This window comes from Zalophus californianus, chromosome 1, assembly GCF_009762305.2.
Source record: "Zalophus californianus isolate mZalCal1 chromosome 1, mZalCal1.pri.v2, whole genome shotgun sequence".
In the NCBI taxonomy this organism is placed as follows: domain Eukaryota; kingdom Metazoa; phylum Chordata; class Mammalia; order Carnivora; family Otariidae; genus Zalophus; species Zalophus californianus.
In genome coordinates this window covers 16034331-16051031 of record NC_045595.1, presented here as the reverse complement: position 1 = coordinate 16051031, position 16701 = coordinate 16034331, and positions in this window count along the sequence as shown.

Genomic DNA, 16701 nt, shown 5'->3' with positions numbered 1-16701 from the left:
TACACAGAACAGAGAATAACCATCCTAAGACAGTAGCTGGCATGAATTTATGCCAATACATTTGGAAATTTGGACAAAATGGATAATTTTCTAGAAAAATACATATTGCCAGAATTAACTCCTGAAAATTATAAAAAAAAAAAAAACCAGAGTAAACCTTTTAAGAAACTGAATTTCCTCTCTACCCCAGCAGATTTCCAGACTAGGAGCTCTAAATGGTCAATAAACATGCAAATATGCTTAATTTCCATCATAATTAAGAAAATATAAACTGAAATGGTATTGGGCCAACATGTCCCACCCGGCTGATTAGTAAAGATGACAAATCTTTCATAAGCAAGTGCTGCAGACGATGTGGAGAGCCAGCCCTCTTCCGTAAGGTGGGCAGGAGTGTAAATGGACAAATCCATTTGTAGAGCAATTTGGTAATATCTAGAAAATGTTCAGATGCTCTGATTCAGCACTTCCATTTTTACGTATATATCTGGCCTGGAGAAATGCAACAGTGGTGCCCCAGGAAGGGCCAGGTAGACCAGAGTAGCTGGCGCAGAGGGGAGCGAGGGGGCGGGTGGCGGGATCCACACTCGGCAGAGGGGCAGTTGGGAGGCTTGTCAAGTGGGGCCTGGCGGTCCTTGGGTGGGGCTGGGGAGCTATTGGAGACTCTGGGTAGTAGAGGGACCAATGTTTTAACGTGACTGCTCTGGCAGCTGCACTGGAGACAGAACGGGAAGAAACAAGTCCCACCCATGGTGGCTTGGCAACCATGGCGACACAGGTGCCAGGAAGAGCTCAGACCCTGGGTGCAGCCCGGCGCCTGCATGACTGATGCTGAGCAGCATAGCCCTGGCCTCACTCCCACACACTGTCCAGTTGCGTGGGTGAGACATTTTCGAATGTCCTCGTGGGACTCCTGTTTCTCCCGGGGCGAGCAGCTTTCCTTTCCTGGCCCCTGTGGAAGCGAGGAGGCCACTACGGTTTCTGTTTGCTTGATTTTGACCGTGTAAGGAGTGGGCGTTTGAGAAGGGTTTCTACGAGTGAAGTGGTCTGACAATTCCTAGTCCCATAAAGCATGGAAGTGTCTTGGAATGACGTAAGAAAGCAAATCCCGAAATGGATCATCAAAATCCGTGAGATTTTGAGAATATTAGTGGCAGAAATAAACAAGATGAAATTTAAAATAATAACAATAGTAGTAGTAAGGAGAGTTTTGACTCCAGCTCTAGAAGCAGAAAGGTGCCTCACCCTAGTTGGTGCTCCTTCCTTAGAGCAGATGTGGTCACTCACAGTGTTCTATCACTTTGTTCAGGCACCAAGATATTGACTCAAAATGGTTGGTTGTATCTCCTGAGTTTGGAACTTTATAAAGAAAATACAGGAATTATTTGAAAAGAGCCCAAGTCATGTTTTTGTTTTTGTTTTTGTTTTAAGTGAATGGGTAGCCAGATAGTTACTTTCCACATACAGACATCAAATTACAAATCTCAAAAGGCAACCCGGCAGTGTTCAGGGCACAACCTGCACAACCGTCCTTGCCCACCCCTCCCCCAATCTACTTCTTGGTAAAACCCTAGGGCTGACAGCCTCCAAAGATTCCTTGGCTTGGGTTCAGTCCGCTTCCTCTTTTATCCTTGTTAATTTTTTTTTTTTTTTTCTGTTTGTCTGCTCACCTCTTTCTGCATCCCACATATGCCACGCTGATCTACCCTAATTCAGACTGGACTTGCCACTTCCTTTTATTAAGGCTGACACATTAACTGCCAAGAGTATTTTCTTTTTGTAGTTTCGCAAAGGTCAGACTTTAAAGTAGATCATTTCCACTGTACTGTCCGCAGTGTTCTAGCTACTTTCCCCTGTGGGATATTTCACAGATCCTTTTAAATCTGAGAACTTAGAAGCTTAGTTTTCTTTTGCTGTGGCTCTGCAAAATACCTGTTCCTTCTCTTCTTCCTCTCATCCTTCCTTTCTTATGAAAGCCTTATGAATATTCTAATTTTGAGGTAGCCATGGGTTTAGGCTTGCTGGGCTTATGAAAAGCTCTTAAATACAATGGTGACATCTGAAGCTTGATAGTGGATGTCGGTTGATGATTTTGATGGGGGATTCCACAAAATGACACTGTAGATGCAACCCTTACACCAAATCCACTGGCTGGTTCTGCGTGGCTCTTAATTACTCACACCGGTCTCACAGGGCTCTGCTCTGATCTACCTTCTCAGTGACTTTTCTCTTTGACCGAGAAAAGTTCCATTTTTCATCATGATGGGTTGAAGCCAGGAGGCCTGAGCTTTGGTCTTGCTTCTGCCAATGAATGCAAGACATAGGCTGTGGCATGTGACCCCTTAGGACCTCAGTTTCCCCAACTGTGCAGAGGGCAAGATCAGTCTCCATTCCAGCTCTGCTGGTCCTTGGCATTGGGAAGTCGGCTCTTGCTATGCACACTGCATTAAAGCAAGAAAAATAAAGGTGAGCCACCCCACTGGATTGTTTTTCTTCTGGTGTCTTTTCTGCCTATTTCACTATGACTTTAAGGAAGTGGGGTGAGAGACAGATGAGGTTATAGAGATGATTCGTCTCTCTGATCAATGGGTTTTCGCACCTTCCCCGAGCCTGCCCTGAGAGCTTCTGGTTCCGTAGGTCTGTGGTGATGGGGCCCCAGACTGCTTTTCTAACAGCATGTGGCCGATACCACTGCTCTGTAGGACTGCGCCCAAAGCTTGTGACTCCTAAATTTCATTCCCTCACCTTGACCTCCCATGCACCTGATTGGCATTCCAAGCAAAGGAGACTCACACTCACTTCCATCCACTTTGGGGGGTTACGGGGGTGAAGGAAGAAAGGCACCTGTGCTCCGATCAAGTGAGCCGCTTCCAGAGTGACTTGTGTGAGAGTTGAGCCTCCGGGTCAGGCCACTCTCTGTGGCAGACACACCCACCCCCTGCCCCCGCCTGTGGAAGGAGACTCAGAGGAAGCTCCTTTGCAGCTGCAGGAGTGGGGGCAGAGGGGGAGGGGGGAGAGAGGAGAGAGGAGGCTCCTGTTGTCTTGAGCTCCCGTCTTGGCTGCCCGTCTTTGAGGTCCTGTTGCTCTTCTGTCCTTGGATCCTCTGAGGAGCCCCTGTATCCTTCAAATATATTCCTCTGTTGGCTGAAACCAGCAGTTTCGAGCTTTAACGCACCTTGGCTTCCCCAGAGGGCTGGTTAAAATGGACTGCGGGGCGCTGTCTCCAGAATTTCTGATTGAGTGGGTCTAGGGTGGGACCCTGAGAATCTGCCTCCCTAACAAGCTCCCAGTTAATAGGGTGCTGCTGGTCTGGGAACCTAACTTTGAGAACGCCTGGCTTAAATAGCCATGTCCTCAGTATTTCTGCTTGTGTGAGAATTAGTTAAGCCTCACGCCATTCCAGGCATCTCTGTGGTGCTTTACATACTGTAACTACTCGATCCCCCTAAGAGCCCCTTGGGAAAAGGGGACATGTCACTGCTATTTTACGGATGACCAAGTCCTGGTTGTGAGAGGTTAGTCACCCGCCTGAGGTTCCTCTCTCCGAGGATGCTCGGAAGCTCGTGTTCTTAACTAGGGCTTAATTTCACTTCCCACTCTGGCCAAACTTGAGTCTGTTGCCACCCTCTGGGCACAGCCCCATCTGGAGTGCTACTCTGCCCTATCATCCTCAGAGCCTGTTCCAAAGTCTCCCTCTCCCATGAAGCGCCTCTGGATTTCCTCATCTCTGCCCACTCACAGTCCAAACCCTGGATAACATCGTCCTCAGAGCATCCCTTACACTTTTGTAAAATTTAAATTCAATTAATTAACATATAGTGTATTGTTAGTTGCAGGGGTGGAATTCAGTGATTCATCAGTTGCCTATGACACCCAGTGCGCATTACACCACATGCCCTCCTTCATGCCCATCACCCGGTTACCCCATCCCCCTACCTACCTCCCTTCCAGCAACCCTATTTGTTTCCTAGAGTTAAGAGTCTCTTATGGTTTGTCTCCCTCTCTGATTTTGTCTTCCTCTCTGATTTCATCTTATTTCATTTTTCCCTCCCTTCCCCACCACCTCACACCAGTCAGAATGGCTAAAATTAACAAGTCAGGAAACGACAGATGTTGGCGAGGATGCAGAGAAAGGAGAACCCTCCTACGCTGCTGGTGGGAATGCAAGCTGGTGCGGCCACTCTGGAAAACAGTATGGAGATTCCTCAAAAAGCTAAAAATAGAGCTACCCTATGACCCAGCATTTGTACTACTGGGTATTTACCCAAAGGATACAAAGCTAGTGATCCAAAGGAGCACCTGCACCCCAATGTTTATAGCAGCAATGTCCACAATAGCCAAACTATGGAAAGAGCCCAGATGTCCATCAACAGAGGAATGAATAAAGAAGATGTGATACACACACACACACACACACACACACACACACACACACAAACAAACACACACTGGAATATTACGCAGCCATCAAAAAGGATGAACTCTTACCATTTGCAATGACATGGATGGAGCTAGAGGGTATTATGCTAAGTGAAATAAGTCAGTCAGAGAAATACAATTATATGATCTCATCCCTTGCACCCTACATTTATCTTACAGTATTTCGTCTTGTATCTTAGCTGCTTGTTTTCCCAGCTCCATTGCATGAGCTTGAGCCCGTGAGCTCCTTGAAGGGTGCTGGTGGTGATGCTGCTTCGTGTTTGTATACAGCACCCACCCCACACTCTCAGCACTGGCTCCAGGCCTCAGATATAACCTGCCTTTGGCAGATGCCTTTTAGGTTGAACTAGAGAAAGAAAGAAGGGGTTTGTTCTTGGTGCGGGCTGTACCCCTGGCAGCCTGCAGGGTGTTTATCAGGAGTGGATGACCCGGGGGGGGGGGGTGCGGGGAGGAAGGACAGGAAGCAGGACTGGGAAGAGGGAGTTGCTGGGCTGCCACAGAGTCTCAGCCTTGCAGATCCACGAAGGGCCAAGACAGTAGAGGTGTGCTGTCCCGGAAGGGGGTGGGACTCTTTTCAGCTAAGGATGTGCCAAGAAGTCTGACAGCTGAGACTGTGTTGGCAGAACTCCCCACACCAGGGGGCATAAACCCTTCAGCCCTGCAGGGAGCTTGGCGTGCAGCATCCCTGGCTGTGTCTCAGCCACCCTCTGGGCCCTGGTGCTCCCCTTCTAGTCCCTGCCATCTGCTTTCTGCATCTTGGACTCATTTGGGCACTTGAGGTGGGTTCCCAGTGTGGCAGAGCACCCCAGCTGACTACCCCAACCCACCTCTCCTTCTTCCTTGCCAACTGTGATGATGTTCAGGACAGCCTCCCTGGCAGCTAGAGGTGGCCCTGGGGTGGCATCCTGGCCCATGAGGACAAAGTGGAGTCCGATGGGGACCCCCCCCGGGAAACTCGTCTCTCTTCCTGTTGTCACCGGCCCATCTACCTCTCGTAGTTGATTTCTTCTTCTTCCTTCCTGCTCAGAATGCAGACATGAGGCTGGCGGTGGGCTGGCCCTCTGCAGCCTATGTGGCAGCCAGGACATGAAAACTTTACTCCAGGGCTGCAGGGCAGAGAGCTGACTGCTGCCAGCAGCTAGGGTGCCTGTATGAGCAAGACAAGGCCATAACTAGTCAAGCCTCCCCCCGCCCCCCGCCTGCCATGGCTGGGATTCTGTTGTGCGCAGGTGGAGAGGCTTGGTGGAATACACTGGAATGCTCTCCCCTGTTGTTCTGGCCTGAGTCTGTGCTGACCACTCAGGACATTGTCCTGGTGCATCCGGTTATCTAGAAACACATGGGCTGCAGCTGTGGGTCACAGATTATGGGTCTTGAACATGGGGAGCTGATGAAAAGTCTTGGAAGATAGGGAAGGGGTTCTACAAGGTGGGTGTGCAGGGGGCTAGGCAGCATTAAACAAGCATAGGGAGAGGGAAAGATTAAGTTCAATCATTGTGGTTCAAGCGTGGTCATTTCCACGGGCTCCACAGAGGACTAGGGAGGGGGCACGGGAGACAGTGGGCCTCAAAGATTTAAGGTGACTTGCAAACAGAGGTAACACCCAGAAAAACATCTCAAGTAAATGAATGAGGAAATGGAGGAGAACAAGCAGACACCAGCGAGTCAGGCCCCAGAGGCTGTGCTCTGAGGCTCCACACACTTGCTGGAGACCCTCCGACAACCTGGGTCCCAGTCCAGCAGCCAATAAAAAGAACCAAACACATCTGGTTTCAGATTCTCGGGACTCACAAAATCAGGCAAGGTGGTACTGGATTCAAGGAGAGAAATGTCTCCACGCATCTTCTTGGAGAAGACATGGGCAATGGGGAAGCCTGTTCTGAAGTATTTTACACAAGAACATCTTTCACAAAGTGGCTAAGTTTGGAAAGCCCCGTCTATCAGAGCTTCTCCTTGGAGAGTCCCACATCAATGCATTAAAGGCTCGGTAAATCTCACAGCAAACAAACTTCCAGAGCTTCTCGAGCAAGGGAGGGGGTACCTCTGGCTTCTTCCTCCTGTCCTTGTTTCTCTGTAGCACCTGCTAATTAGTGCATCATGTCGCACACCTCAGCAACTACGGGGGCAATGTAATCAACGTCCTTAACAAAATCTACGGAGTCCACAGGGCATTGCGCTGGAAGGAGCCATTTTAAAACGAAATGCTCCTCAATATAAGTCAGTGATGACACACGGAAACACAGATCAGGACAGGGCGTTCCAAGTCGGGGAGGCAGGGATGGAGGGCATCACCTGCCTCACACCTGCCTCATTAAAATGTGTGCAGATTAATTTCCCCTTTCTGGACCCAGAGGACAGTCCCCTGCTAAGGGATTAGGGCCATTCTTAGTGTATGAGCTCTTCCTTTCTTTCTGGATTACGTGAGTTGAAATTTGTCATTTGTTGCTTTCCTCAAAGCAAAAGTAACTATCTGAAACACCTTAGTGGAGTGGAAGTATACACTTAGAACCACACACACATTTTTCCCTACAGGAAGGTCCCATGAGTAGGAGAAAGAGAGGCCTCGTGTGGCGGGGTCATTCCCCAGGGCCTCCGGCAGAAACCCTGGGCCCCCTTCTGGAGCGCGGTCAGCAAGGAATGGCAGTCTACAGCCTTGACCTTGGCAGCCCAGCCCGGGTTCTTTGGGTGGGTCAGGTTGGGAGCTTCCACAGAAGCAAGAGGCTTCCTCTCAAAGTTGCCCCACTTTCCAGCTCATTATCTTCCCAGGCTTGGGCTATGAATCTTCTTCCATCCTCAGAGGGTGAGGATGCGGTGGAAGTCATGTGGCCCTCAGGTGGGAGAGAAGCCTGACACGAATCTCCTGGGCGGGGCTCAGTGACCTGTCTCATCCAAGGAATGAACTGCAGATCTCAAACTGTGAAGTATGAAACTCCTGGGGCTCCTGATAAAAAGTCAGATGTCCAGGCTGCACACCAAACCGCTCTGAATCTGAATTTTCAGGGGGAAGATCCTGGGTATCTGTATTTTAACAAGTACCAGGCGGTTCTTGCATCTTTGCCCTCTCTCGAAGCCTCTTTGCCCCTCTCTCAGCCCTGGGCTGCCTCAACTTTGATTCCTGTCTCTAAATCCCCTTACCCCACTTGTTCTTTGCCTTTCTGTCTTAACTTCTATAGCAGGCTTGAAACTAACAACCTTCGATTTTCGGTGCTTCAAGTAATTTCCTTCTTGCAGGTTTTAAATTATCTGTATGACTCATCTCTCCCTCTGCTTTTTGAAAGTCTACCTCTCCCTGTCCCCTGCCCATCCCCACACCCACTCACTCCCGGGATGTGTCACCTTGCTTTGTCATGGCAACCTCTTTTCCAGGGCACAGAGCCTGCTGATGCTTGCCCCATCCACACCTTGTTAACCGCCCCTCTTGGTTGTTTCCACACCCGGCCTCAGCTGTCACTCTCTTCTGTCACTTGGCTGTGCTTTCTGCAGAAGACCACACAACCTCCAGGAGGAAGGGGACAATTCACGGGTCATGGAGTCTCCCCATATGGGCTGGGACCAGAGTGCAGCTTAGAAACTCATGGATTCTTACCATTTCATTGCTGTTCACCTCAGCCCATGTCACCGGGCAGTGTCCAGGTTGTCCTAACTGGCATCTGTGGATCAACCCATAATGGGAGGAAGTGGGGACTGACTTGGAGCAGGGGTCAGGGAAGCGGCTGGGCTGCCCAGTTACACTGGAAGGAATGTGATATGGAGCATCCTACCCAGTGTCCACATGGGTGTCCTGACCCAAGTCCCGGATTCCACCCAAACTCAGTGCAGTGGTTGGTACCTGGTGGCTAAAGTTACAGACACCACCGAAATGTGGAACCCAAACCCACACGATCTGTCCTTTAGGGCCACACTGTGGATCGGGAGTATCAGGAGGGCTGGGGACATCCAGGGCATGGGGAGAGCGTCCTCCATAGCTCAGCAGGATTTCACGGCCCCACATGGATGAACTAGGATTCACAGGGTGTACTCTCAAGCCAAGCCAGAAAACACTGCTCCCGAGAATTAAGGGGTGGGTGCCAGTGTTTCTCTTTTCTCCGCAGTGAGGACAGTCTGGTACAAGAGAAGAGACTAGCATTTGAAGGCATACTATTTCAAGTGTTGTTGGTGGAGTTTGAAAGGAGATACATATGCTTTCCCCTTTATATTATTATTTTCAGTGTTATTTACTATTTGTTATATTACTATTTATTCTTACGTTATTATTATTTTTTAAGTGTGTTGAAAGAGGAGTTGTAATCTGATTGATGATCTAGCACAGTTTGCTTTGCTAGAAGCCACCATTTTGGGGGAAACCTGCTCTCTGTGGTAGAAAGACAAGCTCTTTATCTCATCAAGGTGTGACTTTCGACATGTGTTTTTGTTGGGTTGTTTATACTTTTCTCAAACATGTTTTAGAACTCTCTACGTTGTGGATTTCAACACTTTATTGGACGTGCTAGCTCAAGTGTTTTTTTCTCAAACAATTATGTTTACACTGAGTTTGCGAAGGCCTATTGTATTCTGCAAAAATTTGAAAAATTTATATCATCAGACATATTTATCTTTCTTTTATAACTTCTGAATTCCTGGTCCACTATGGGTAGTCTAAGGAAAGCTATTGATTTTTGGATGTTCCAGAAGTTTCTTTCTCTTGGGTTTTCTAGGTCCTGGACATGCAAAGTTTTACCAATATTTTTTCTTTTTGTACTCATCGTATTTGTTAGACCCTCTAAGATAATATTATATTATAATGATGGTGGCAGGCATCTATATGTGGTTTCTGAACCTCATTGAATTAGTTTTAATATTTTACCATTTGGGGGGATATTTTTTGAGGATTTTTGGTAACATATTTCATCACAAATAGTTCCATGATTTCCCTTATTTTGGAACTAACTGCTGCACTTTTACCAAATAGTTCCTCAATTATTGCAATCATTTGGGTATTGTTCTTTAACTTTTTAAAAGTTTTTACTTATTTATTCATTTAAGCAATCTCTCCACCCAGTGTAGGTCTTGAATTCACAACCCTGTGATCAAGAGTCACATGTTCTCCCAGCTAAGCCAGCCACGTGCCCCTGGTTTCTGTTCTTTAATTTGTCAATCAAATGTATTAAGAGAATGGAGCTTCTAATTTGTTCCACCTTTTAATGTTTACATAATATCACTTGACCATAGATTATTATTCTTTTGATGCACTGCTGAATTTTATTCAGTCGTGTTTGGATTTTTATGAACTTATATAAGTAAGATCCACATATAGTTGATTCTGTCTTTACAACAGGCTGACCTCAAAAAATTAAATAGGAAGTTTTCCATCTTTTTCTGTGAGCTGCAAACATTGAAATATCATAAGAAAAATCTACTCTTAAAAGGTTAGGTAGCACTTCGCTGTGAAAACATCTGGTTCTAGTGGGTTTTTTCGAAGTAGATATTACTTTACCTTCTAATTTTCTATTATTAATTGATCTCTTCATATTTCCCTCTTCTTGGCTGAATTTTGATAATTTAAAATTTTCCAGATAGTCTTCTGCATCTTCAAGATTTTCAAATGTATTGCTGTGATGCTGTATGTAGAATTCACCTGTAATTGTACAATCCCTTCCACATTTATGAGTATGTCTCCTTTCTTATCCCTGATGAACGGCCAGTTCAGAGAAGGGCAAATCAAAATGGCAACCCCCCCCCCCCCACACACACACAAGCACGTGTAAACACACACAGGCATTACATTCAAGGCAAAATACCACTTTATGCCCATCAGACTAACCACAATGGGAAGAGAGGGAATGCCTGGGTAAGGAGTTTGTGAAGCTCAGGCAGAAAGGGGGATCTTTCCTCATACACAGTCTGAGAAAAATGTAAATTATTGTAATGTTTCAGAAAATAATGGGGCAGGGTCCTTCTCTTTTTTTAAAGATTTTATTTATTTATTTGAAAGAGAGAGAATGAGTGAGAGAGAGCACGAGAGGGGGAAGGGTCAGAGGGAGAGGGAGAAGCAGGGAGCCCGATGTGGGGCTCGATCCCAGGACCGCAGGATCATGACCTGAGCCGAAGGCAGCTGCCTGACCAACTGAGCCACCCAGGCGCCCCAGGAAGGGTCTTTCAAACTGAGAACACATATTCTGTGTCCGCCCCAACCCCACTCCTGGCATTGATACCATAGAGATAAAAGTATCAGTGACTGGTGTGTAAGGATATTTAAGTGGGGGGGGGGAGGGAAAAACACCTGGAAAGTGATTAATTCTAAATACTAGAAAGGTTTAATCAATTAGGGCCCATCCACACCCTAGAAGTATTATTATGCCATTAAAAAGAAGGAATTCGAGCTAAACCAGCTGATTTGGGAAAATTTTCTGCAAGGTAGCATTGTTGGGTGAGGAAGTCAGTTGCAAAGAGCTATGTATTATGGGTTGTAAACAATGGCAAAAAAAAAGCAAAAACAAAACAAACAACACTGTGTATGGATGTGGCACATTGGGACAGAGAACGTGGTCCTCCATGAGAAAGGGGACTCGTAGGCAGGATGACAGGGGATGGAGAGACTGGTAGTAAAAAGAGAGAAACAAAAACTATGCTAAAAAGAAAAACATATCCTCACCCGTGCGTGTATAATGTAATACCATAAATGTGTGCAAATGTGTATTTTTTATGAAGAAACTAGGGGAAAGATGGAGAGTTAAGTATCTATCCATTGAATGGTGGGATGCCCATCATTTACAATAAAGTGAAAAACTAGCAAGTTGAAGGGAGTAAGTACCATACAGTTATATATCCATAAAAGCAAGACAAGAGAACTCTGTTTGCGTGGATATGCTCACGTTTCTGTTTGTATGAGCAAGGGCAGGGCGGAAGGAAGAGATGATCACCATTGCTATTAGCATCTTTATCCATCTTTATATTAAGATTTCATTTGCTACAACTTGTATGTATTATTTTGGCGATCTGAAAACCATCAAAAAAGGAAAAGAAAGCACAAAAAGAGAAAGGAAAACTAATCTGTAATTATTATTAACATTTTAAAATATAAGCTTCTGGTTCTGTCTTTATTATAAAAGGCTGTCAGGTACTTACTGAGAAGAGTAGGTTGTCCCCCTTCTTGTGATGTTATCAGCCACCGAAGACTGTTGCCTGCATGTACTGATTGATTATGGGTTACAAAGTGGTGATATTATCATCCTGTTGTTTCTTCTTGATTTATTAGCTGGACTCCTTCTATAAAGAGAAACATCCTCTCCTCTACTATTTGATTGCGATAGTAATTTTTCTTATTTTTGATTTTTTATTATGTTCAGTTAGCCACTGTATAGTACAGTACATAATTAGTTTTTGATGTAGTGCTTATGCTAAGTGAAGTAAGTCAAGCAGAGAAAGACAATTATCATATGGTTTCACTCATATGTGGAACATATGCAATAGTAATTTTAAGGACTCTACTGGTTAGATCATCTTGCTGTGGCAGAAGTCAGTATTTAGTTTTTACACACACACACACACACACACACACACACACACACACACACACACACATACACACAAGCACCCCATTCAACACTTGTTCCTCAGAACGTACACTTCCAAAAATCACTCTAGTCTGAGCACCATGTTGACCATGACCTCGTTTCTTATTCCACAATGATTCTACACTTTCTCTGAATTCACCGTCTCTAATCCAATCCAGTGTCCTCCGCAACCAGATCAAACTTCCTGAAATAACCCACCCTTCATGTCCACATCAGTTACGTTTCTTGCTGACACTTAAGCTTCAGATGGACTTGTTGGAAGGATGCACAGCAAGGTTATGGAATGGAAGCATGAGCTGGGCAGCCTGGCGAAGGGAAGGACAGCGACTGAAAACTCTGGGGGTCTCGGCCGCTGGAATTCATGGACATGCTCTCCAGAGCCTTGAGATAACTCACTTCTACCCACCTTTGGCCCCAGAATGGTTTCATTCAAAGGTTCAAAATGATTTGGTTTGAAATTTTCAAATCTGATCATGTAGCATGGGTCAGCTCCACAGCCAGGGAGCAGAGTTGGGTGACACATCCATGGTCACTGTGGGAATTTCTGGGAGCCGCCCAACACCTTTCTGGAAATTCATCATAGTCCACCTGTTGGCTACATGCAAACATACACTTGACCTTTCTTCCTGATTATCCAGAGGTGACCCTGGATAATAGGTTAACTGCAAAAGCACTCAGCCCCTCCATGGGGGTGGTGGGGAACCGCCTGAAGTTGTCACCCACTGCTGCACCCAGAAATATGTTCTTGAGTTCTCTGCCCATGCTCTCCCAGGGATGCCAATTTCTACTGGAGTTTCACTGTGAGCCTGTTGATAATCTGCAGCCTGGGAACCAAGTGTTAAGTGTAACCATAACCAACATTACTGATACACAATACTGTGAGAAGTAAAAAGGGAAGAGAAGCACAGGCAGAAACAAGACTTATTTTTGCAACTGGTATTTAAGACCCTCCTCCACAACTGTTTCATGTTCCCCTTTCCTTTGGCCACCACCTCCATGGGTGGAGTCCTTTGGAGTGGCCCAATCTGTCATTCCTCAGCCATCTGAGATATCCCCGGAGGGTCTACATAGTACTACAATAGTTTTGGTTAACTCTTATTTTGGGATATAATAATACAAGATGCATAAAATGTTCCCCTAGATTTCACATATGTAATCTTCCAGAATATATATCTTTTGGGGGTGGGGCATTTCTCTAGTTGTGCAAGGAAATGACAGCAAGGTCAGGTGGCATTCTCAGTTTCCAACGAAGGGGAACTTTTTGGGGTCACTTGGGCACTAACACCCTGATACCAGTGGAGCATGGAGGTGTGAGGACAGGAAGTCACATTTATGAGTGGATCATTAGGTAAAAACATGAGATATGTCATCATCTCCTGCTCTGTCCACCCATTTCCACCTGTGGTTCTTGGACCTATGCCTTCTGGCTCTGGTTCAGAGGCTAGGTCATCTCAATCTTCAAGATCCTGTCTCAGCTGCTAACTCAGCTGAATGTTTATACAAGTTAAAAAAAAAAAAAATCCAGTGATTTTTCAGGCATGGTAAGAAAAAGAAGAGCATTCTACCAATGCATCTTTAGGAGTCTCTTAAGACTTCCCGATATATCTATAGTTCTTGAAATAACCACACAGATGTTGCTCTCCTTTTTTCTATTTTAACTCCTTCTGAGTCACAAGAAACAAAACAACACATAGAGATTTTGATGGGTACCCAGGATGGATATAGTTTATGTGAGAATGCAATGCCATTAAAAAATGTGGCTGAGGGGGTGGGTAAAAAGCATGGTTACAAGCATCTAATTTTTACTTCAACTTTGGCCTTAGTCACTGGAAGGGCAAAAATCTAGATGCCTGCCTCAGTGTCATTTTGGGAGTTCTGAACCTATGGCTGCCTGGCGGTCATGTGATCCTGCTGGTTCCCACTGGAGGAATGCATGCAAGAGAAGCACAGGCTCATTGTAAATAATCGGGTACTCACTTCCAATATAAGGAAGCATTTAGGTGTCACTGAGAGTGAAAAATCTCCTTAACCTGCTTTATGTGTTGAAGTCCTATCAACCAATTGAAATATGAATGTATGTTGACTATTGCAAGAGCAAAATGTGGCCAAAACTAATAATAATACCAGCTGTCCCTTTTAGGCACAAAAATTAAGATGTTTCAAATGGTTAAACAAATAGACAAAATAGAATGAAGTTAAAACAAGTAAGAAGAGAGAGTGCAGGGCGCCTGGGTGGCTCGGTCGTTAAGCGTCTGCCATCCGCTCAGATCATGATCCCAGGGTCCTGGGATCGAGTCCCGCGTCGGGCTCCCTGCTCCTTGGGAGCCTGCTTCTCCCTCTGCCTCTCTCTCTCTCTCTCTCTCTCTCTCTCTGTCTTTCATGAATAAATAAATAAAATCTTTGGGAAAAAAAAGAATAAAAAAAAAGAAGAAAGAGTGCATGTCATCTGGACAATATAGTAAGCATGCTGTGTCAGCTTTGGGCAGAGAGATGTATATGAGCATATAAATAACATTAAAAGGCAGGGAAGAAAGAAAAGAGGTCATGGAGATTCAGTGGGATTACAGTGAGTTCCCTTATGCTTTTACTTTATTTGCCTGTCAAGAGATTTCTGGGTCTTCTATGGATAACAAAAAGGGAATCTGAAGGAAAAAAAATATGTATTTAATGGAAAACATTGACCGGTGCCAAGTGTTTTGTAAGTATCACAGAGAACAGAAAACACGGGGTAATGCGATGAGGGGTTTAAGGATCACAGGCATGCTGTGTTTTGTTCACACCTTTCAGAAAGCACCCACAACACAGCACAATGCAGCAGAATTGCTGGGTGTAAGCAAAAAGGTGGAAGGCCACTTGTATTATTTAGTTTTTAGCCGAAGGTAAACTACATGGCATCTCCAAAACAGTGAAACTGCTTGGATACACATTTATTCCAAATGCTCAAACAAATGGCATAGCATCCATGATGTGTTAGGAAGCCTGCTTGATCAAAAGAAGTGGAATCAGGGGTGCCTGGGTGGCTCAGTCACTTAAGTGTCCAACTCTTGATTTCAGCTCAGGTCATGATCTCAGGGTTGTGAGATGGAGCCCCATGTTGGGCTCCATGCTGGGTATGGAGACTGCTTAGGATTCTCTTTCTCCCTCTGCCCCTCCACCCACCCCCATCCCCCACCCCTGCTCTCTCTCAAAAAAAAAAAAAGAAAAAAAAAAGAAAGTGCAATCAAACTCTTGACAGATAACAGTACTGGCATAGAACCTGCTAACAACCAACAGTTGCATGTGGAAAAATAGCTGATTTACTGGAAGCCTTTGAAGAAGTCATCTTGAAAGCACAAGTATTTTGGACTTGACAGGCTGTAAGGTCCTGCTGTCCTTCCACTCCAGAGCTGTGTGTGCAATGAGAGCTGAAATGCAGACAGAATCTGAGACAATTTTTAAAAATATTGAATGCTGATCACACTGCTTCTTGGCACGTTATTAGATTCAAGGTTTAAGAACAAAGTTTTCTCAAGCACTCGTAGGGAACCCCAGCACATGGGGAAATATTAGAAATTTAAAAATGAAAGTGAAGGTGTTAATCATAATCCTGTGCCTTCACTTGGGTTCCCCAGAAGGCAGAGCCTGAGGTCCAGGCCTTTGTGCTAAAGCCTCATCAAGGTATGTGACCTCAGGTGGCAGAGGTGAGGGACGGGGTGGTAAAGCAGGGAGGGAGCAAGGAGTACAAGGGTAAGCTGTGACCACTGTCATGGGTGCTGGAAGCTGAGGCTCTTCTCAGGATTGTCCATCTGGGGGATAGAGGCAGACACATTTCTCCACCAGCTGCTCTCTCCTATTGGTCACTGGACACTGAGTCCCCTGCATTTCCAGCTTGCACATGTGTGAGTGCCTTGTGTGATGGACTCGTCCTGGGATAGGTGATAAAAGGCATGGCCCTGGCCTGGACCAGACACCACCAGGCTGCACCTGTTGTGAGGTGGACTGGAGTCCCCAGCAGAAAAAGCTGAGAAGATTGGAATTGGCTCTTAGAGGTGTTCTGATAGTTGGCTTCTGAGAATTCTGTTCCAAAGGTGTCTTCTTCAAACCGTGCTTGATGCAATTGCATTATTACCAGTGATGGTATTTTTAATTCCAGGAGTTGAGGAAGAGATAAACCTTGGTTGATGACCACAAGAGATAAAGAAAGGAAAGCTTAGTAATTTGGTGATGACAGCCCTTCCATGGGCGCATCCCCAAAATGGCACAGCAAACACAAAACCTTGCTCCTCCACCAACCTTGGTTGGAGGCAGTAACTGTGTAGTATCTTATATGAGCCATGTACTGACCACAAGAGCCACAGAATGCTGATGGTGCAGAGGAGTGATTATCTCTGCACCATGATGTCAAACGTTAAGAATTAGAGCACTCACTTTGAAGAATACAACTGCAGTGATAATTACACATTTTGATTTTTTCTTCAATTTCAGCAATTTTTTTCTTTTGTGGTGCCCATCCATTTGAGTCTTAGATGTGGCCAGGTATTGAGTTTTAGCTAACACTGGACAACTCAGCACTTACCTAAAATGTGCAGTTGGTTGGCCTCTAATTAAATATTATCCTAATATTCTAATAATATTTTAGTGACCATACAGGACACTGTTTGCTCAGTGTTTGGGTTACTGAGAAGCACGTGATCAAGTGTGTTTTCATCTCTGTCAATTGCTGGGGCCTTAG